We start from the raw sequence: 23916 nt of genomic DNA, 5'->3' as shown, positions 1-23916 counted from the left end.
CTCAAAAATTTAAAAAATGAAGAGCAACGACGACATGTGCGAGAATTTCATTGACAATGGTATGTGAAGACTGACTATCCTATTTACTTATTATTTCTACCATTCAATCTTCTAAGACAATGTCACATGACTTTAGTATTTGACGTATCACAAAGAAGAAGATATCAACTCAAGTATTGGATGTTCATAGGTCATATCACTTCTAAGGTTGAGAATAATTTTTATTGTTCAAAAAGCTTGTATGCGAAATATAAGCCTAGCTAAAAACGTCAAATTGTACTTTTCACAAACTGATTTTTTAGTTCGTGAACTTTGATTATTTGTTTTTATGTTACTGAACTCCAAGGTGCACAAGTGTTCACAAAATGATTTTTCAGTTAGCTAACTATGTAATTTCAAGGTGTTCCAAGACACTTTTTGAAAATTGCTCTTGTGTTCATGAACTAATTTTTCAGTTCTCGAGCTATGTGTTGTTGGTTATGTTTCTAGACAGTTCAAACATATTGAGTTCAGGAACCACTTTCTTAGTGCGCGAAGTTGTCTGTTTTTGGGTGTCACCGAACTCCAACATTTCTTGTGGGTTCACGAACCATACTTGGTTATTCGTGAGCTAACTTTTATGCACGGTTCTTTAATCAAAAAATTTGCGGGTGCATATTCTTCTTTGTATTTCAAGGCAAACTTCTCACGTGCTTACATGGTTTCTATTCTTTGGAAGTAGTCTATGTTGGGTATTTTAGTTTTTTTGGGATCAAAGTAATTCTTTAGCATGAAAATTAGTTCACGAGGTTGATTTGAACACAAAAAAATTTTGCTTGAACCTTAAGCAATCTAGCATGTTCTATTATTGTAAATAGAGGACTCTCTGCAAAGTAAAATCTCAATCCGTACACGATGTACATTAGTTGCGGATAGAGTCAGACATAGGTTTATTCGTGAAACATAACTAGGTTACGACTTTGAAAACTTCACCTGGGATTCCTGAAGTCCGACTAGACTATCTTTTACCTGATAGATCTTTGATATATAAAATCCTACAAGGATTTGAGCTATTATTATGAGCATGTTCCACATATAAATATAATATTATAAAAAATTAAGATACTATGAATCCACTCTTTCAATTTTTAATAACTAAAATATAAGAATTCATATGTATCTTTCAAAATTCTCATATACGGTCACTGCTCAGCGGATTATCCCATTTGTCTGTATTACAAACATTCATCTACAAAAATTATCTAAGTGTGAAAAGTTCTTTAGTTCTCATCTATGCTTGTTTCCGAATTCTGAATACCTTGACAAATCTGGACAGATTCTCCCCTTCTGTCGACATTATGCACGAAAACCCTATTATGCATTGTCCAAAGACTCCAAATGATAAACACGTAAGAAAGTTGAAAGTCAAACAACTACATAATCATAAAAGTAATCCAACAACATTCACAAACGAGTGTTGTATATTCCTGGATTCATTATAACTACCTATATTATTTCAATCTTTACATTAATTGTTTTCATTACACATTGAAAACATGAGGTACCAAGTACACCGTCAATTTTTTGTTACAAAACCTATAGAAAAAAACATGCATGAACTTTAAACTTGACATACCAAAAACATGCATGCACTTTAACTGAGTATTCACTCTAGCACACCTTCTTGAACGAGATTGTAAATATATGTTAATATATAGGGTTGAGTCGATGAATTCGGATATATGTTAATATATACGAGATTGTAAATATATTTTCTGACGGAAAAGATGTTAATATGATTGTTAAGACATCAATCATGAAGGAAAAATAGAAATCTCCGTTGCCTCCAACTTTCAAAATAAAAAGAAGGAATGTGAGGAAGCCAAGAGTTGTTCCTTCAAATTATCAGAAATTTTCTAATGTTCTTGAAGAGTTGAAGGAAACAAGGAAGGAGATTCAGCAAATAAAGGCTTTTGTTATGAGAACTCTCGAAATTCAGAAGGCCCTGGTTTGACATCATCAGCCTAGAAGGTTTTTTGGAATTAAGTCCTTTCTCCACGAGCCTTATGTTCCATGGTTGTTGAAGACAAGGATTTCAGGGAAGATAAAGAATTTTTCAGAGGTCTCAATGTCTAGTAAATCTTCTTTTGAGAATTTATTTCTTGTGTTTTTAGAAGAATAACTAGGGTTTGGAATAGCCATTATTGTGAGTACACATAGCTATGTCCAACGACTTTTCATCTTCAATGTTTTTTAGATTTATTTATTTAAATTCTAAGTTATTTGGAAGATGATTTTTACAATTTTAATCTTTATAATTTTATATATTGCAAATTGTTATGGGATATGTTGTTTACGTCATTGAACCTGTGACTTTCCCATACTTGTTCAAAAGTTATCTCTATTAAATATTGTTAAAAGATAGAATGAACTTTTGACAATACAAAAGTTAAATCCTTTTATGTCATTACATTGCTAAAAAGAAAGGATAAAACTTTTGTTTACAAGGATTAACTCTATTATATGTCACTGTGCAAATAGTGATGAAAAATATAATGAATCCTTGTTTATTCCGCAGTATTGGTCTTTTTCGATTCACATTTTTGTGCATATACTGTGTTGTTCCGTAAGTTTTCTTATGTTTGAGCATGACCAATTGAATTGATTATTCTCTTGTGGTTAATTTAGTTGTATCTCTGTAAGTTCTCTTATGACGATCATGACCAATTGAATTGACCACTTTCTTGTAGTTAATTTAGTTGTGTATTCCGATTGAATTAATCATGGGTTTTCTTGTGGTTAATTTAGTTGTGCATTTCGATTGAATTAATCATGGGTTATATCGTAGATAATTCAATATATTTTGGATACAGATTCATGTTTTCATGTGATTTGATTATATCCAAAAGAAATCCTTCTTTTCTTGTAAAAGAAAGTTCGTCTTTTTTGTTCTTTCAGGAATGACATTTATGGGGGAGAGTTCTTTTGAACTTGTGCTTAATTACCAAATCTTTGTGGGGAATGAAGATGTGGAATATTATAGGGGTTATCTTGTATCTCTATAAACTCCTTGATGAACACATTTATCTTCGGATTTATGATGACATCTAAATAAGTTGATATGGTATTCTCTTTTGTTCATGAAGTATCTCTATGAAAATTTCATGAAGATCCCACAAATTTTCGTACCCTTGCCAATTTATATTGACAAAAAGGGGGAGAATAAATGTGTAGTGTGATACTAAAAATACATATGGTTTACGAATCATTATGTAAGGGGGAGTGGTTTTCATGTTGATATGAAGTATTAACTAAGGAGGAGTGATACATATCACCATAGTATTGTTGTTAAAGTTGTGTACGATTGAACTTTGATGCTGCGTAATAATATTATGAAACCGTATAAAAATGATTGAGAGTATTTGTTTTCTCATTGTTATCACTACGGATCCTCAACAACGATGATGCTAAACTTACAACCTTCGGAATCATTGGAGTACTTGGAAGTGACTAATATTTCGAGTCATGTTGAAGATGCCAAGGAAATCAAGCATGTGGATGAGAAGCTACAATTTTTATTTATTTTTTAATCTATATGTATTGATATTTTTGTCATTAAAATTGACAAAGGGGGAGATTGTTAGAGCACTGCTCGGTCAAACTCGCATGCGTTGCTATCTCAAGCATGTTTGTCAATGTTAGTGATCAAAACTATAAGTCTTGATTTATAGCCTATTTATAAATGTCTCGGACTAGGACATAGATTGTGTAGTTGAGCTTAGACTTCACGACGTTCATCATTTGAAGACGAAGAACTACTAAGGGGAGCTTATGGAAATTCATTAACAAAATTTATGTGGAGGCTTTAAATTCATCTATCACCTGGAAAGTTTATTTCTAATATCTCCTATATTGAGACATAAGTCATGTTACGATATAGTTTTCTATATAGACATTTGAGATTTCGATCTGGGTATATATCGCTTACATGTTTCTCTAAATATGTGTTGGTAAGCTTTCGCTTCGACCAATTTCATCTTATATTATGAGAAAATTGACGAGTAACATCTTACATGATTTGTGTGATACAATCATTTGGTGTAGACTTGGAATGTTTCGATAATGATTATTTCAATATCTTGAAATTTGCTTTGATGCTAATAGTGTGTGAAAACGACTATTTTCATCCTCTAAGAATGTTTCAACTATTGAAATAAAGAGTTTAGAATCTTGTAACCATCCTTGGAAATAAGCATAGTGTGTTCGCACATTAGTGTGTAAGTTCAAACCGGGAACAAAATGGTTCATGTATACACAATGGGTAAGTATGCGTACTCGTACGCATACTAGAGGAAAGTTCACGTCCGTGAATTTTTGCTGAGTTTGAAAAACAAACCAAACTCAAATCCGATTACTTGAGTACGCATACTTAAGTGGGTTACTTTCTAACATCGGGTGTGTACTTTAAACATTTCTTAATAAGGAATGCAATCTTTGCAAACCGTGGATATAATGTTCATGTATTGGTTAGAGTGAGTCAAACCGATTTTGCTTCAATTGTGTTCTTGTATAATTTTATGAGAATATATATAAAAATTGAAAAACTCTTTAACTAGTTTCGTTTGAGTCATTTGAACTAGTTATGGTTAAGATGAATAAGGTTGATATGAGAGTAATCATATGGCTAACTTAGGTTAACTATTTGTGAACCAACATGGTGTACACGTTTAGGTATGGTTACATAAACCTAAATGAGGGTACATTTCATTTGTGTGTAACAAGATAAGTTCGATCTAACGGTTGAAAGATATTACCATGGTTGAATCAGGTTTTTCATCTAACGGTGAATATTGATTGCTTTGTTACCAAGGTAACTGGGATTGCAAACCATGATTTGAAAACTATATAAAGGAGAACTCTAGCAACCGGGAAAACTAATCCCCACACCTCCTGTGTGTTACTAGTTGCATAACTAGAGTTGATTCTCCTTTAACCTTAGGTTTCTTCTCGAGACCCTGTAGGTTAACGACTTGAATACTTCATTGGGATTGTGAAGCTAGACCCAACTATTCTCTTTATAGTTGCGTGATCTGATCTTGATCTTTCTATCGTGATTGAATGCAACCTTAAGATTGGTTTGAGATTTATATCTCCAATATGCAAGATAGAAAAGTAGTCACAAACACCTTCGTATCATCATTTGTGATTTCACAATATCTTGTTTCGGTATTCGATTAATATTGTTGTGAGGTGATTTATAATACTAGGCTGTTCTTCGGGAATATAAGTCCTCTTTATCAATTGGTTCATGTTCACCTTGATTTATCAAAAGACAGAACAAAATTTTTTGGGTATTTCTATGGAAGACAATCATATAGACTTTTCTGTGTGAGACAAGTTTGTTTATCAAGTCTTCGATTTTGGGTAGTAGCAATTTTTAGTTGTGGTGAGATCATCTAAGGGAATCAAGTGCGTAGTATCCTGCTGGGATCAGAGACATAAGGAACGTAACTATACCTTGAATCAGTGTGAGATTGATTAGGGTTCAACTATAGTCCAGTCCGAAGTTAGTTTGTAGTAGGCTAGAGTATGTAGCCGTTCAAGTTAATTTGTCCGAAGTTAATATAGTGTGTTGTTCAATCTGTACTAGGTCCCGGGGTCTTTATGCATTTGCGGTTTCCTCTTTAACAAAATTATGTTGTCTGTGTTATTGCTTTTTCGCATTATATTTTTTCATATAATTGAAATATCATAGGTTGTGCGTTAATATCAATCAATTAGAATATCGAACCTTTGGTTGTTGATTTACATTGATTGACTCTTGAACATTGGTGTTTGGTACCGTTCAATTTGTTTCACATGATAATCAGGCTCGCGGATTTCTATCTTTTTGATTTGATGATTACATTGTGAAACAGAGATATTAAAACTCTTTGATATACTTTACTCTAAATTGAGTCTGACTATTTAGTTGATTCTCTAGAAATTATATTGGAGTAAGTCCTTGGATATTCATCCATTTACATCCCTATGTGTAGTTGAGTTTTAGACTTCACAACGTTCACCAATTGAAGACGAATATCTACTAAGGAGCATGGAGGAACTTCATCAGCAAAAGGTATGTGGAGACTAAAACTTATCTATCACTCAAAAGTATATTTTATTCTATCTTCTAATGAGACTAAGTCGTATATCTATATATACTTTTACATTATACACATTTAATATTTCGAGCCGAGTTTATCTCGCTTATCTATTTCTCGAAATATGTGTTAGAAGATTTTTGCTTTAGCTTTGTTCATCATATTCTTGACGAGTTTAGTTGGAAATAATTTATTTACTGGAGACTAAATATAATTTTAAAAGATGATCATGTGAAAATTATCTTGAATATCTTATATGATTTGTGTGAGACAGTCATTTGATGTTAGCTTGAGAAGTTTCGCATTGATCATTCGACTACTTGAAAATTACTTGAAGCTAATGGTTTGTGTGAGACAACCATTTTCGTCTTCCAAGGATATTTCAATGATTGAAATGATAGTTTATAACAATTACCCATGTATGGATACAACACGGTATGCATACCTAGTATGCGAACTGTTTTGTAATGATTCAGGTCGGGGAACCTTGTTTGCGTACCTAGTATGCGAACGGTTTTACCTGAGAAGGTATTCCAACCTTGTTTGCGTACCTATTATGTGAAAGGTTTTACCATAGTTGGGTCTGGGATGGTTGTTCGAGAACCGGATTTGCGAACGGCTTGACTAGGCTAAGGTCCGGAGCTGCTGTTCGCGTACCTGGTTGGCGAACACAGTGGTAAAGTTTTATAATCGGTTATGTATCATTATCATACTCATGAACTAAAATATTTATGATCTAATGAATGAAATCTTTATAAACCGTGGCTTAATGTTCATGAATTGATTCTTGTATAAATACTTTGTACGATTACGAATCAAACCGATTTAAATTCAATTTGTTCATGTATTTTTATATGAGATAGTGAACAATTGTATAACTCTATTTGAAACACAATTAGATTCATTCAATTATCATTCATGATTGATTGATCTTCATATTTGATCTAGAAGTTGATGGTTTTTCAAATGGTTGTAATAATAGTGGTAAAAATAGGTTCTTTTCAGACTTGTGAAGGAAATGGAATTTTAGATTTAATAAAAATATACAAAATATGTCACTGGATGAAGAATTTACTGGGACTCGGGACTTCACTGTTTTTCATATTCAAGGGGTTCAGAGATTAATCCTAGGCAATTATAGCTCCAAATACATGAAATAATAACTATATTCTTTGCCAAAATAGATTTCGTAAAACATCAATTGTAAATTACAAGCATAGTGTATCAAAAGCACCTAAGACTAAGCATACACTATCAAACAAGATAACAATTGATTAACAGAAATCATAAATCATTTAAAATCGATGCAAAAAGTAAATAAGGAATTAATTAAATTACCCCAAGGATGAAATACAGCTTCTTCCGTCGTCCCAGTGTTGGGGTTTAGCTTCTCATGATAAATACACACTCAAAAAAGGTAATTCATAGATCAAATGGTGTTTTTATTGGAGAAACAAGATAAAACAGAGATTTGCAATGGTCTACGGGTGTTACAAATGTTGCAAAGAAGCTGTTACAAAATTATAGCACAAAACAGTCGCAGAAGCAACTGTCTTTTTCTGGAAGAAAACAAAACGGTTTTAAGACACTAGAAAATGACTGCTACTTGGAGTCTATTGTTCTTCGTGTTCCTCTCTAATGGCAGCAGCAACAACTCTCTGCAACTCTAATTTCTATACTTCGTTCTCACCCCTAACTCTCCATCCCCTTTCTCTGCAACACCAGCACCCTTTATATAGCCAGAAGCTCCAAGAAATCTCGCTCAATTACTCCAAATTTTCCTCCATTAATCGGCAGTAAAAGAATATATCCTCGAGATATTTTATTCTCAAATTTATCTTCTCACGCAGTCTTCTCATGTTGAAACACTCCAAAGGCGCTCGGTCAGCATCCCAGAAGTGGTTAAACGCACAACAACCACACGCAACCACCCAAATCAACATACAAAACTCGGGTTACTCTGTTCATCCAAAAGAAATGATTTGGCCCTTGTTAATCGAATTTAACCAATATACCCATCCTTTTCTTTCGTAACAGGATCATACTAATCCAACTCACCGAAATAATCTCTCTCAAATCACTCCCTGCTTCAAACTAAAAACCCGAGAAATACCTATCTTCTCTGATTTTCTCAATCGAATTATCTAGCCAATTATGGTTGAATCAAAAGCTATCACCAATCCTGTTTAGTGTTACCAGGTCCAACAAAACTCAATCCAGCGATTGAATCTTTCCCGAACAGCCCTGAAATTCGTATCCAAAATCTGCCTGAAACTGCCCGTGAATATTTATCTTCCTGTTCTGCTCCAACATGATTCTGCTGCCAACTCTGATCGAGTCCATTGAATATATCAACCCTGTTTAGTCTTAATGAACCCAGACCAACAAAATTCAGGGATTGAATCTCTATAAAACTCGACTAAAATCCGAACCCTAATCTTTTCTTCCCTGAGACCATTTTCCCACCAAAACCTGGAATTTGAATTGTTGAAGATGACCTCCCATTATCCATACCAGGGGTGCGAATATCAGATGCCTTTGGGGGTGACCTGGGGTGCCCCTTAACCAAACTTGGGAGTCCGAATAACACGTGTCCTCCGGGTGCCAAACAACTTTTCGAGCCGAATTTTCCAAAAAATATTTATTTCTCAAAAATGCCTACAAACACATAAAACACCGAAATTAGTACATAATCGAGTACTAACAATATATAATATTGAGATCAAATTAAACACAAAAATGTGTCTATCAAACACCCCCAATCTTATTATTTGCTAGACCTCGAGCAAATTTATTCTAGAAAATAAAATGACTACACTTAGCACGTGCATCAAGCCGTTAAACCGCTAGGTGGCCCTAGCGGCGGAGTGTCTCTCCGGAGGGTTTACCAGAGGTGTACCCACGAAACCTTTATACTCCAGACCCTAGCTATCTACAACGAACCTCGGAAGGCACTAAAAAATCTCCTTGGTTGGCATACTATCATTGACTATAGGAGGAAGTACCCTGATGCGAAATTCCAATTTCTATACACGAGTTTGCACTCAAGCATACTAAAATTCATATAAAGTGATAGAGCTCTACTCAGGTAGTTTCTGGACATCATAAACCGGAGTCAACCAATCACATGGATAGATTAAGAAGATGGATGTAGAGAAAAACGTAGATGATGTTAACTAAGGTGAACCTATCCTAATGGACTGAGATACTGGTCTGGACTAATATTAACACACTGGCATATACAAGGGAAACCAGTGGTCGATAATCCTAGCTCTAGGTCAACCCAACTGGCATATACAAGGGTTCCAGTGGTTGACTTTATTGAATTTATTCCGGTTGGTCTGATGGTCTAGTCTCAAAAAAATTTTTTGGGTATCTCAGTCACTTTATTTCACCCTAGTAATGGTAAAAACATAAAAATAAAAACAAGTGATCAGGATTCTTTCGATGTTTCCATCACGAGATATAGCGAAACTACCATGTTAATTCTAACACCTGAGCTCTGTGCTTCTATGAATAGACTCTTCTATATGTTTCCATATAATCAGATTGGTTCCTCAACTCTTATAACCAAGATGTTCCCATCCAATTAGATTGGTTAGTGCCAACCTTAATAAGCATAAATTTCTAGGCTCTGGAGTTTAATAATTGCAACTAAAAAGTTTTTCCCATACCCCCAAACTTAAATCTGACATTGTCCTTAATGTTCTAAAGATAAAATTAAAAGCATGAACAAGGAAAAATTGTTACCACTTGAAGCAAAAAGGGTTAAGGAAAGATATTACCGTGTTACGTGTGAATGGGTTACCTCCCAAGAAGTGCTAAGTTTAAAGTCTTCAGCCAGACTTAGGAAAGGATTAGTCAACTCGAACCATAAAGTAACAGTCGAAATAACTGTGGGTCTTCAAAACTAAATAGAGCTTACCAAAGGAAACTGCAATGAACCAAGAAAATGAACAAGACTAGCAAGCCCTTACCTAGTTTCCTGATTAAGAAATTTATATCTAATTGTGATTCAGGTTCAGGTTCTATGAAAGGGTCTAAATAGAAAATTTTCATAGGCTGTGTTTCTTCATAAGTGGGATCCGAATCATTAGGTCCTAAAGTCTGGAAAAACTCAAATTTGATCTTAGAAGCGCACAATAATAACCTAAATAACTGAGGATCCTCTAAATCAATAAGATTTGACTTACATAATTGACCACAATGAGAGTAGTGGTCATTCTTAAGCAAATGTGTCGATTTTAATTTCCTAAAGCATTTAGGTTTAGTCTCACAACTTAATATTCGACACATTTGGAATATAAACGTTCCCACAGTTGGAAGAAAACTATTTGGTGGTAGAACAAAGTCAATCTGGGGATCATAGCCTGGGCAAACCACATCAACCATAGGATGGGTTTCTAACAACTGAACTTCTTCCTGGACATCATTAGGTTCGGGACAACGAGTATAAAGGTAGTCTTGTAAAATGGTTGAGGCACATATGTTAAGTCCCAAGTGAGGGACCTTTCTAAGAGTTAAAGCATAAGGAGAGCGATAATCACCCCCAAACTTAGAGTTTTCAGTGTCTCTAGAAAGACTAGTCACAACTTCCCTGATTTCTAGGTCATCAGATTCCTGAAAATGGGCAACTGATTCTTCTAAGTTAGGTACATCCTCACTCATATCGACGGGTTCATAATCTTTTTCTAAGTCTATTGTTTCTAAATCCCTAGACTCAAAATATACCCGTTCCTCTAAACCATCATTAGGTTCGTAATTAAAAGGAAATACTACATCGTCTAAAACGGGGATATCTCTAGTCAAATCCTCTTCCTTTTGAATAGGTGAATAATTATTAAAATTATTTGGATTTGAACTAGAAATAACATTATCATTATAAGGCTCAATTGGAGTAACAAATTCCTGATCACTATGCCTGCATATTTCAGAATATTCAACATCACTATCCTCATCATCATAATATAATTTTTGACATTCAAGAATTCTCAATCTTTGTTCCAAACTAAGCGGTCTATTTTTATAATACTTCTCGTAGATCGTTAGAGGTGATTCCTCGCTTACCGTTGGAATATCCCAATGTCGTTTCCCATCCATATATTCATGAAGAGTTATTTTAGATGACGTATCCTGATAATGAGAATTTCTAAGCTTATATTCTCGTAACGTCATTTCAGGTGGCGTCTCCTGAAAAGGATTCATCACCCTAAAAATACAAACTACAGAGGAATTCTACACAATCACAAACAAGGCTGACTCAACCAAATCAAACCTATAAAATCTAGCAAACAAAAAGCATGATGGCTCCACTTAGATTGTTTTCTAGACCATCTTTTATTCCATCGAAAGGGAATTCGTTACTATTTGAGCACATCCCTCTGGAATCAATCCGAGTTAAAGTAAGTTGAATCGAGGCGAGGGAAGCTCAGTGGAGCTTTGATACCCAAAGCCTCACTGGTACAAGGCGGCGCAGTCACGTATTCAACTTACAGAAACCGTCAAGAACTTTGAAGTATGCTTAAAAGAGTAACCAATATCTTTCGAATGATTTTCCTACCAAGCTCGTTACCCTATCGGTCTCGTTCTAATCAAATTTTAAGCTTGGGTTCGCGTTAGGTTTTGTTTTCCTAAGGCGGGCAAGAAGGGAACGGTGATGAAATACGAACCTTTATCTTGTATTGGTCAGGCCTTGCCCTTTACTAGGAATTTAAATCAGCCGGTTCAGTCCTCAACGAATAATCACCTTAAGGCATACAGTAAACCCGCTTGTAGGAGATTCGCGGGTGTTTCGAAAGACTTACCTCCCGTACCAGACGGGCGATGAACCGCTGTAGTCGACTCGGGCCACGACTCCTATGTCATGTACGAACCCGAGGGGCCGAGACGATATTGTAATCGTCGTCCTTCCCTGCAAACAATTTATATTTAAATTTTATTTTTTATATATAACCTTTCCGTAGGGTTTAAAATTAATAAAGTCCAAATATGTCCAAGAATAAAGAAAAATTACAGAAATAAATCTTAATTACAGTTTCTAAAAATATTAAAAAATATAAAAATAAACTTTCTTTTTTTTTTCTTTGTCTTTTTTCCTTCTCTTTTAGCTTTAAGCTTTGATTCCAAGGTCTTTAGTATCCAACTTCAAACCTGTAATACAAAGTAACACCAAAGAGACGTAAAAAGAACAAATGGAATAATAATAAAAAACTAAAAATTCTACCTAAGCACAAATCCGCGTCGGCGGCGCCAAAATTTGATGGTTTTTCAAATGGTTGTAATAATAGTGGTAAAAATGGGTTCTTTTCAGACTTGTGAAGGAAATGAAATTTTAGATTTAATAAAATTATATACAAAATATGTCACTGGATGAAGAATTTACTGGGACTCGGGACTTCACTGTTTTTCATATTCAAGGGGTTCAGAGATTAATCCTAGGCAATTATAGCTCCAAATACATGAAATATTAACTCTATTCTTTGCCAAAATATATTTTGTAAAACATCAATTGTAAATTACAAGCAGTGTATCAAAAGCACCTAAGACTAAGCATACACTATCAAACAAGATAACAATTGATTAATAGAAATCATAAATCATTTAAAATCGGTGCAAAAAGTAAATAAGGAATTAATTAAATTACCCCAAGGATGAAATACAGCTTCGTCTGTCGTCCCAGTGTTGGGGTTTAGCTTCTCATGATAAATACACACTAAAAAAAGGTCATTCATAACTCAAATGGTGTTTTTATTGGAGAAATAAGATAAAATAGAAATTTGCAATGGTCTACGGGTGTTACAAATGTTGCAAAAAAGATGTTACAAAATTATAGCACAAAACAGTCGCAGAAGCAAAAGTCTTTTTCTGGAAGAAAACGAAACGGTTTTAAGACACTAGAAAACGACTGCTACTTGCAGTCTATTGTTCTTCGTGTTCCTCTCTAATGGCAGCAGCAACAACTCTCTGCAACTCTAATTTCTATACTCTGTTCTCACCCCTAACTCTCCATCCCCTTTCTCTGCAACACCAGCACCCTTTATATAGCCAGAAGCACCAAGAAATCTCGCTCAATTACTCCAAATTTTCCTCCATTAATCGACAGTAAAAGAATATATCCTCGAGATATTTTATTCTCAAATTTATCTTCTCACGCAGTCTTCTCATGTTGAAACACTCCAAAGGCGCTCGGTCAGCATCCCAGAAGTGGTTAAACGCACAACAACCACACGCAACCACCCAAATCAACATACAAAACTCGGGTTACTCTGTTCATCCAAAAGCAATGATTTGGCCCTTGTTAATCGAATTTAACCAATATACCCATCTTGTTCTTTCGTAACAGGATCATACTAATCCAACTCACCGAAATAATCTCTCTCAAATCACTCCCTGCTTCAAACTAAAAACCCGAGAAATACCTATCTTCTCTGATTTTCTCAATCGAATTATCTAGCCAATTATGGTTGAATCAAAATCTATCACCAATCCTGTTTAGTGTTAACAGGTCCAACAAAACTCAATCCAGCGATTGAATCTTTCCCGAACATCCCTGAAATTCGTATCCAAAATCTGCCTGAAACTGCCCGTGAATATTTATCTTCCTGTTCTGCTCCAACATGATTCTGCTGCCCACTCTGATCGAGTCCATTGCATATATCAACCCTGTTTAGTCTTAATGAACCCAGACCAAGAAAAATTCAGGGATTGAATCTCTATAAAACTCGACTAAAATCCAAACCCTAATCTTTTCTTCCCTGAGACCATTTTCCCACCAAAATCTGGAATTTGAATTATTGAAGATGACCTCCCCTTATCCATACCAGGGGTGCGAATAGAAGATGCCTTTTTGGGTGACCTGGGATGCCCCTCAGTAATTGAGGTGCCCCTTAACCAAACTTGGGAGTCCGAATAACACGTGTCCTTTGGGTGCCAAAATCAACTTTTCGAGCCGAATTTTCCAAAAAATATTTATTTCTCAAAAATTCCTACAAACACATAAAACACCAAAATTAGTACAAAATCGAGTACTAACAATATATAGTATTGAGATCAAATTAGACACAAAAATGTGTCTTTCAGAAGTGTTAGACGAATACAGCTAAAAAAGTGTTCATTTGGCTAACTTTGATTAACTATTATTGAGCCAACTCAATTAACACGTTTAGGTACAATAATCCACATATAATAAAGGTATATTTCATTTGTGTGTAACAATCTAAGACCATGTAATGGTGAATACTGAATGTTTTGTTACTAAGCTATCTTAGCTTTGATTGAAAGAAACTCTGATTTGAAAGACTATATAAGGGAGAAATCTAGCAATGGGAAAACCTAATCCTCACACTTCTGCGTGTTCCTAGTTATGTACTAGAGTCGATTCTCCTTTAACCTAGGTTTTTCCTAAAGTCATTATAGGTTAACGACTTGAAGACTTCATTGGGATTTGTGAATCTAGATTGCGTATTCTGATCTTACATGTTCTATCATATTGAGATTTATCTTCTCTAAGATTTACTCGAGATTTTATCTCTAATAGGTAAGATGTAATTCACGACATTTCTTCGTCTCGGACTCTTGTGATTCCGCAATAACTTTTCCTATTAATCAGTTGGGTTATTGTGAGGTGATTGATATTTCTAGGATGCTCTTTCGGATTATAATACCGGATTATCAATTGGTTCATTTTCACCTTGATTTATCAAAAAATGAAACAAAAACCGAATAAATAATAGACATATCCATGGGAGACAGATTTGTGTATAAGTCTTCAGTTTTGGGTCGTAGCAACTCTTAGTTGTTGGTGACAACATCTAAGGGAATCAATTACACAGAATCCGGCGTGGTTCCATAGGCGTAAGGAACACGACTGTACCTCAATCAGTGTCAGACTTGGTCAGGAATCAACTATCTAGTATAAAGTTAACTTATAGTAGTCTATAGTCTGTAGCGGCTTAATCCAGTGTGGTGTTCAAATTTGGACTAGGTCCCGGGGGTTTTCTGCGTTTGCGGTTTCCTCGTTAACAAAACTTATGGTGTTTGTGTTATTTCTTTTTCGCAATGTCACAGGTTGTGCATAGTTAAATCAGTTGATAAATCCGACCTTGTTTTTTTTTTATAGAACTTGATTGACACTTGGGCATTGGTCTTTGGTACCGTCCAAGTTATTTCTCATATCAATCAGGATCGTAGATTTCTATCTGTTTGATTCACTGATTGTATTGAGAAAAAGGTATAAACTCTTTGATTTAATCCTTGATTGGGTCTTTCTTTTAAGTTGGTCTTCTCGAAATTAAGTTAGATTTTAATTCATATAGATTTCAGAATGAGTTATTGGGTGTGGTTGTTATACCCCCGCTTTTTCAATTGGTATCAGAGCAAGCAAACATGCCAAGACCTCATAAGTATGTGTTTGTAACAATCTGACTCTATGAAAGTGTTATCTCCATAAACATACCTCCACTCTTCGATTGATCGAATTACTTATGATGGAATTTTGTTATGCGCGCCTTTCTTCAAGCGCATGATTTTCAATCATGGGTTCGTTTTGTTAATGGCTATAATCTTCCATTAGTTACAGCAGACGGTGTAACTGTTGCAAAGGATATTCGTGAGTATGATCCTGTCGAAATTCTCACTGTAAAGAAAAATTCTGACGGGTTAAATGTAGGCATCCATGGCATTACCCCAGATCATCAGCACCATGTGACTACGTGCTCTCGGTCTAAATATGCTTGGGATGTCTTAGAAACCGTATTTGAAGGGAATATCTCTGAGAAAAAAGCTAGGCTTCAAAACCTAAATTTTGATTGGGAAAACCTGCATGTGGCTGATAAAGAGTCATTTGATGAGTTTAATCACAAAGTGTCTGAAATTTTTAATGCATCTTTTATATTAGGTAAGATTATTCCTGAAAAGGACACTATGATGAAAATTCTCATATCGCTACCAGCTAGATACAATTTCAAGAAACATGCCATCGTTGAGGGAAATAACCTTGAAACACTTTCCAGGAATACTCTTGTTGGAAAGCTGAAGATTTATGATCTTGAACTAAGTAAAAGAGAAAAAATGCACGTGCCTTGCAATCCTGTTGTTGCACTTGATGGAAAGTATATATGTCCTGAATTGATTGATATGAAGGATGAGAATTTTTAATTCTACCCTTTCACTGTTTGTACAACAGTTGAAGAAAACTCTTATACGGAGAAAAATAAAGTCTCGTAAAAAGTCCTCATCATCAATCGGTGAATTGAATGGGAAAGTTCACAAAGACTATGATAATGGAAATTGTTCCAAGTGCTACAAATGTGCGCATTACATATTTGGTTGTCCCAATAAGGAGGTTAATGAGAATACCAAAGCATGGATGGCAACTCTCGACTACTGTCCCGAGGAAAAAGCCTGTGAAAGTTCTCTCACTTACTTTGTTGATAATCATACTTGTCTCTACAACAACTCTGATTATTCCATGATAAACAATCTAACTTCCCCATAAGAGAAAATTGATATCTTGACCAAAGATCTGTACTGAATGAAGAGTATGTTTCAACTAAAGAAGGAAGCCTGGATTAAAAGGATTTAAAATATGGAATGTCAAATGAAAAAATTAAGACAAGCAAATGCAATATTTTGCAACCGTGATCACAAGAAGAAGAATCCATTTACTTCGCTCTTTTAAACTCAATCAGCATACTGCTTCTGGAAACATGTCACGTTCAAGTTGTTCTTGTAAAAAAAAAAGACGTAATAAAATACAAGGACATAAGAAATCATAAATCTTCCTTGTGTAAAAACTAGAATCACTTAAAGATGAATTGCACAAAGGTTCTTGAGAAACCCTCTTCTATTAATTTACTATATCATCAGAAGAAGAAAAGAAAGTCTTATAAGAAATAACCTTCACTTTTGGAAGAGATTTTCAGAAGCATTCATAGATTGAAAAAAAATCAATAAACAAAGCATTCAGAACATTGCAGGAAAGAAAGATCTGCTCTTTTGGCCATTCCTCTTTAAAGAGAAATCAAAGACAAGGAATAAGGAAATCATCCTCTCCTTTAGAGAAACCACCCGATCCTTTACTGGATTGGAGAAATTACAAGTTGTAATAGTTTCTGAGGTTGTTCTTGTTTTTCCCTTGGACAAGAACCATAATGTCCAAAAGGGGTGTGAAAAGGTTCCTAATGCTCTATCTTGATCTAGACAAGAATCTGTTCTCATTATTAACTTGTTTTTGTATCTTATTCTTGTGTTCTAAGTCCGCTTATCAAGCTAAGAACCGATTCTTGTGTCTATGTTCGTGAAAATAGCCTGCATACATCATGGGTATGTGTACGGAGTTTGTTTGACAAAGCCGTGTTGGGATATCCTTTTTCCGCATTTGCAGTTTCCTCGTTAATAAAATCTTCTTATGTGATTTACTTTTACTTTCCACAATTATAATTATTTTATTATAATTAAAAGTAAATATACTTGTACGTTAATCGAAAGCACTTGATATTGATGCTATTGTATATCAGTCTTGTACTATAACTATTATCAAGTGATTACCTTTGTTTTATTATCTCCACTTTGTCTATAGACGATCACACAAGGTATCAGACTTATAGGTTGATATTGAAAAGATTATGGTGTACCGTTGTCATTTTAGATTCATATAAAAAAAGATGGTTTTAAACTCCTCGGAAGTAGGGACTTTAGTCAACTCAATGTTTTCATCACCAAAAATCGCATTAGGAATTATGTTAAGATCAATATTATTATCAGTAGTTATTAGTGTTGGCAAAATGGTTTCTAAGAAAGATATTTACTTGGTTTTTCCCATCTATCCAAAGACCATATTACACTTCAAGGTTATGAATTATATACCCTATGTCCCTAAATAGATGATCTGGTTTAAGTTTGCACAATTTTTAAGGCAAAGAGGAGATGAATGTATTTTTAATTATTATTACAATTATACCATTATGGATAGTGATAAAGGATCCACTCACATGGTTATAATTCATACTATATCAAACTTTTGATAACATTTTTACTAATAAAATCTAAACCATGACGAATTTGAAGTTAATATTTTTGAAATATGCTCCTCTTATAAATCTTTATATAACTACTAAAAATGAGCATGTTCCAAAATACCAAACCTCACTATCTATCGATCTTAATTTCAAAGGTTGTTGATTTTAAACATAGCAGATGGTATTGTTATACGTCTCGAGATGTGCTCAGTTTTAGTAGGAACATAGATCTTTGTAAGACGAACATATCCCTGAAATATCAGTTTCAAATCCATCACCTTTAAAATTTTACTAAGAAAAATGCCACTCAAAGTGTGAGATAGTATGAATTTGAGAATGTGAGTGTATCCTCCCTCCCTTGTGGATAAGAATTAGTTAATTAAAAATCATTATATGTCTCAAACTATACCAGGGTACTTGTGAAATTTACATTAGAAATCATTTTAAAACACCTACATAATGAACATAAAATGATAATCAAATTATGCTCATTTTTTTATACTAACAATAATCAACTAAAATGATGGTTTTAAAAATATCTCTTGTTTAATGATGTATTCACTTATTATAGTACAAAATTTAAAAATGAATAGGTCATCTAGTCAGGTGCAGAGGGATTATTATGTTTTTTTTTTATTAGAAGCCACCACATGAAAATATTTGGAACATCTATCATGCTCGTTAAAAGGACTTATCCCTGCTATTTTTCAAGAAGTGAATATTCTACATCTTATTTCAAGTTTCTAATTCATTCTTAAGAGGACATTTTTAGAAACCATATGGCCTAGTATACATTTTATTTATCAAATTTCTTCAACATCATTTCTTTATTTTTGAAAATGTACTTAAAAACATGCATATTCCGGTAGAAGCAATGAGTTGTACAATTATCCACTTAAACCTATCACAAACAAGCATAGGAAAATAACTTAGAGCGAGTTCTGAACTGCAAAACATTTGTCTTTAAATTGCATATATAAAGCAGTTTATGATGCTACTCAATCCAAAAAATAAACAAATTGATTAAAATCTGAATCGGTTCTTTTCATGGACCTAGTTGAGAAATTTGAAATATTTTAACTAACAGTAAAAATCAATATTTTAATTAACAGTCTATGATATCAAATGGAGCAGCAAAGCTTAATACATATATACGTTTTAGTGCATCTACGGCATAATAAATTTACATCATAAATAATAAAATTTAAGGTTCCATTTTATTCCTAATCACTCTCCTCCTCTACTTCCTTCTCATTTAAGGATATTATGTTTTAACGATGTCCATCAATTGGTCATATTTGTGCTTTGTCACTTTTCCATTTATTTTATGACTCTGATGTTAATATATCCATATTTTAAATCTATTTCTTTCTTTATCACACTTCCAAACGCAAACTTAATCACATTAATTTCTTGATTGGTTGTTCTAGTCTGAAAATGCTCCATTTGGTGTCTAATCAGATCAGATTCGCTTCATGTTACGTACTTGTTGGGTATGCTAATTACACCATATTGATTGATGTACCTCAAATCTATTTTGAGCTTGCCAACATAATTTTTGTCAATTCCCTTTATGAAGAGATGAAATAATGCACCACCGACAAGATTTTTTTTTTCGCAAATCCCGATACTTGTTTTGAAAGACTTTGAATGGTTGGTCTACAAATGTTTTTTTATGATTTTGAACAAGGGGGTTTGGGTAGATTTGGTTTTACATTTTCATGTTATGTTATAAAGTGAGAAAGTTTGTTGTTCAAGAATATTTTGTGAGGGGAAAAACAATGTTTCAGATAGATAATTTAGGATATGTCTCAAACTACATAAGTTTAGTTCGGAGTTTGTACCCATTTTAACTGATGTTTTTTTAGTATGTATCATCGACGCAAATACTATAACTAAATTTTTTTTCATTAGACTTTGTATCGAGAAACCAAGTTTTAAACTCTTATGAACAACTTGTTCTTAGAAGTATATAAAACTAGTAAATAGAGTGCATACATAAAACTTTAAAAAGAAATGCGTTTACCTTCATTCTTACACATTATTGTAATTATTACCACAATGTTGAGGTATCTACGTTTTTCAACCAAACTATATTACATGTTTCCCTCTTCTGAATATTTATCCATATCCATATCTAATAAATAAATCAATATTTAACTGGTTTTTAATTATATCTTTAGTACATTGTGATTTTAACACAGGGGACACATTTCCATTATTAGTTTTGTACTAATACACAAAGTAAATACATTGAGACACTACGAAGGCATCGACATATTTTCCAAGATATTTATTTTTTTATTTTATAATACTTCAACAATAATTTTTTTTACTAAGTTAAATAATCATAGGAAAAAAAAACTTCATATTATAAAAAATATTTACCGGAGTGATTACCTCATTTTGTTGAATCCATCTTGCAGAGCTTGTGGATTTGCAACAAAATAAACATCGAGTAAGGGATTAAGTTTTTGTGTTGTTGGATGTCTCTAATATATAGTTGCTTTAGATCTAAGCAAACGATTTCCTGCAACCTAAGTAAATCATAATACTGGTAAATCTAGGTTCTTTCTTTAGATTTAGAGAAACTATTTTTCTGGTTAAATTTAATTTTTGTCGATGTTTTTTCTATAGATTAAAATATTAGACTAATTTAACACAGAGTAATTACCATAAGTAAATTACTTTTAAAGATAACTTATAACAATAAAAAATGGATAGTATGTGCACATTATACGTCAATCAATATCCAGAACTTGGTTCACATGGTAGATCGATTCTTGGAAAGAACTTAGAAATTTCCTCGCAAAGGAATGAAGTTAAGAATAACAACTCATAAGTGTCTGGTTTTTTATTTATTTTTTATACAAAGAAGAAAAGTGTCGCTCGAAAGTTGCAGAAATTGGTTTCTGATCAGCAAAGAAACCCCTTTACAATCATTAAAGAAAACAGAAATTGGATTCTGATCATACAAGGATCGGCTCCCCTTGATGTACTGCACCCCTTACAAGGATCGGTTCCCCTTTCCTTTTAATTGGTCAGACATATAAACCCGATCATACCACATGTGATTACTTAAGATCAGTTTTACTAATAAAAGTTATACCAATACATAAGTCAGGCCTTTGTGAATCGTACTACCAAGAACAAAACAAGTTGTGAGTGGTTATACTCAATCACACATATTGGTTGTTCATAATATATGCAATGAATAACAAACCCAATAACACCTGGCAATTTCCTTCTCGGTTCACAACCAAGTTTATGAACTTACTAGTTCAGAGTTGGGTGTTGCAAGAGCTCTGGTAATTTTTGCAATTCTTTTCATGGTTAAGACCTTTGGTCCTCCAAGATTGGTTCCAACAACCACAATGCCAAATTGACTGCAAATCCTTGAGATGAGACAAGGAAATCCATGAGTCTTCTTCGAAATATGTTTGACACTTATCGTCCAACGAATGATGAAGCCAGCGAAATCAATCCTCCTCCATTCAAAAACATAATAAGCAAGTTATGCAAGAGGTCTGGACCATAGTTGTCTGTCAAGTGTGCTGGGAATCAAGTTGGCTGCAAGTAGCTTTCCAGCAACTTTGAGGAACAATGCAGCATCATGAACATCAATCTTACCCCCCAAACCAGGTAACATTCTTTGCAAGAATGAAGTTTTAAAGCACATTTCGAGAAGTTCTCAAATGCTCAGAGGGTGGTAATGGAAAATCACCACCATGAGACAATTTCAGTAGTTCAACAAGACGATTCACAAGAAGAACTCTTCCTTCAACAATGGTTTTGAAGGAGCAGTTTACAATATCAGGCTCATGCAGGTTTCCATAAAATTGGGTTGTCAACTCAATATATGTTGTTCCCATGGGACGATGAATAATTCCTCATTCATGATTCTCAAAGAACCTAGAATGACCATACCCTAATTTCATAGGGTCTATAAAACCTCTCAATAATGGGTTTCTTTGTACTATATTCCACATAGTAATCACGAGCCTTAGTGTCAACGAACCTAATTCTCAGGCTTGGGTTGTAAAAGGTATCTTCACGATTTTGAGTATCCGAACTTTCTCCACAACTAGGCCTCTTCCTAGAACTCATAGTGGAGAACTAAAACACGAAGTAGAGTTGAGAAACTTACTTGGAACACGAAGAGACGTTAATGGTGGAGTTACAAAACTATGATGAAAACTGAGAAGGTTCTCGACCCAACGTGAAAAATCTTCTTCTGATTCTAATGGCACAAACAAAACACGAACTGGTTAAGAAACGAGGGATTAGTACATGAGTTGTTGGGTTTCTCTTACGTACTCGAACTGAAGAAGAAAGGTGAAATTAGACATTCATCTCATAAAAATCCATAGCCATTACATATAACTTCTCACCCAGTTCAGGATAGGTTGTCTCTGCATAATCACCTGCTCTTTCAAAACCTCAACTTCTTGATGGAGACGAGTGAGTTCTTCTTGTACGATAGAAGATGCAAGATCAGAACACACAACTACGATAAAATTAGTATCGGTATGGCTTCACAATCCCAATGAAGTATTTAAGTCGTTAACCTGGTTTTAGAAGAAGAAAACCAAATCTTAAAGGAGAACCGACTCTAGCACACAAACTAGTATCACACGTAAGGTGTGGGGATTATTTTTGCAGAGTTGCTAGATGTCCCCTTATATAGTCTTTCAAATCAGGTTTTTTCCTTGGTAACAAAGCAATCAATATCCACCGTCAGATGAAAACCTGATTTAGATTCAAGCTAATATTTCTCAACAGTTAGATTAAAAATTTAGCTTCTTATACACAAATGAAATGCACGCTTCTAGTTTTGTTAACCGTACCCCAACGTGTACATTTTTGGTTCAACAATAGTAAACCAAAAGGTTAGCCATATGAGCATTTCATATCAACCATGTTCTTCTTCACCATAACTAGTTCAAGTGACTCAAATGAACTAGTTAGAGAGTTGTTCAATTGCAAGGAAATCTCATGTAACTACACAAGACACAATTGAATCAAAGATGATTTGATTCACATGAATCGGTTCATGAAATTTTATAGCCACGGTTTGCATAAAGCATTCCTTAGTCTTTTAAGATTAAGTTCAGAAATCATCTTTAGATATATATCCTTCTCAAGTTCGCAGACTAGGTTCGCGGACTTAAGATATCGGACAGAGTTTACAAACTCTAGCATAAATTCTCGGGATGAGAACTTCGCTGATTCGCGGACTGGTTTCACGAACTGAGTTCGCGGACTTAGCTCACGCAAGTAGTTTGTCAACTCCAGCAGAAATTCTCGGGTTTGAGAACTTCGGCAGTTCGCGGACTTGGCACTTGCCATACTTCCGGTTCTCTTGATCAACAAAGTTTTAAAACTTAGGTTCAAGGAATAAGACTTATACATAATGTGATTCCAAAAAAAATACTTATGTCCACCATTGGTTATGTAATCCAAACTCTCATTTCAATCATTGAAACATTCTTAGAGGACTTTATACAGTTGTTACACCATTTCTCGTCAAAGAAATTTTCAAAGTGATTGAAACTTATCATGACTTTCATCACTAGGTAAAGATAAACTTGGTCGAAGCGAAAAGCTTACCAACTCATATTTCAAGATATATATAGGCGAGGTATACTCGGCTTGAAATACCAAATTTGTATAATCTAGTATATATATATATAACATACGAATTTTGTCTCAAAGAATAGGAGATAAAATAGATATACTTTTGAGTGATAGATAAGTTCAAGTCTCCACATACCTTT

Source organism: Papaver somniferum, chromosome 10 (genome assembly GCF_003573695.1).
Source record: "Papaver somniferum cultivar HN1 chromosome 10, ASM357369v1, whole genome shotgun sequence".
NCBI classification, from domain to species: Eukaryota; Viridiplantae; Streptophyta; class Magnoliopsida; order Ranunculales; family Papaveraceae; genus Papaver; species Papaver somniferum.
The sequence above is the reverse complement of the archived record's forward strand: the minus strand, read 5'-3'. Positions refer to the sequence as shown.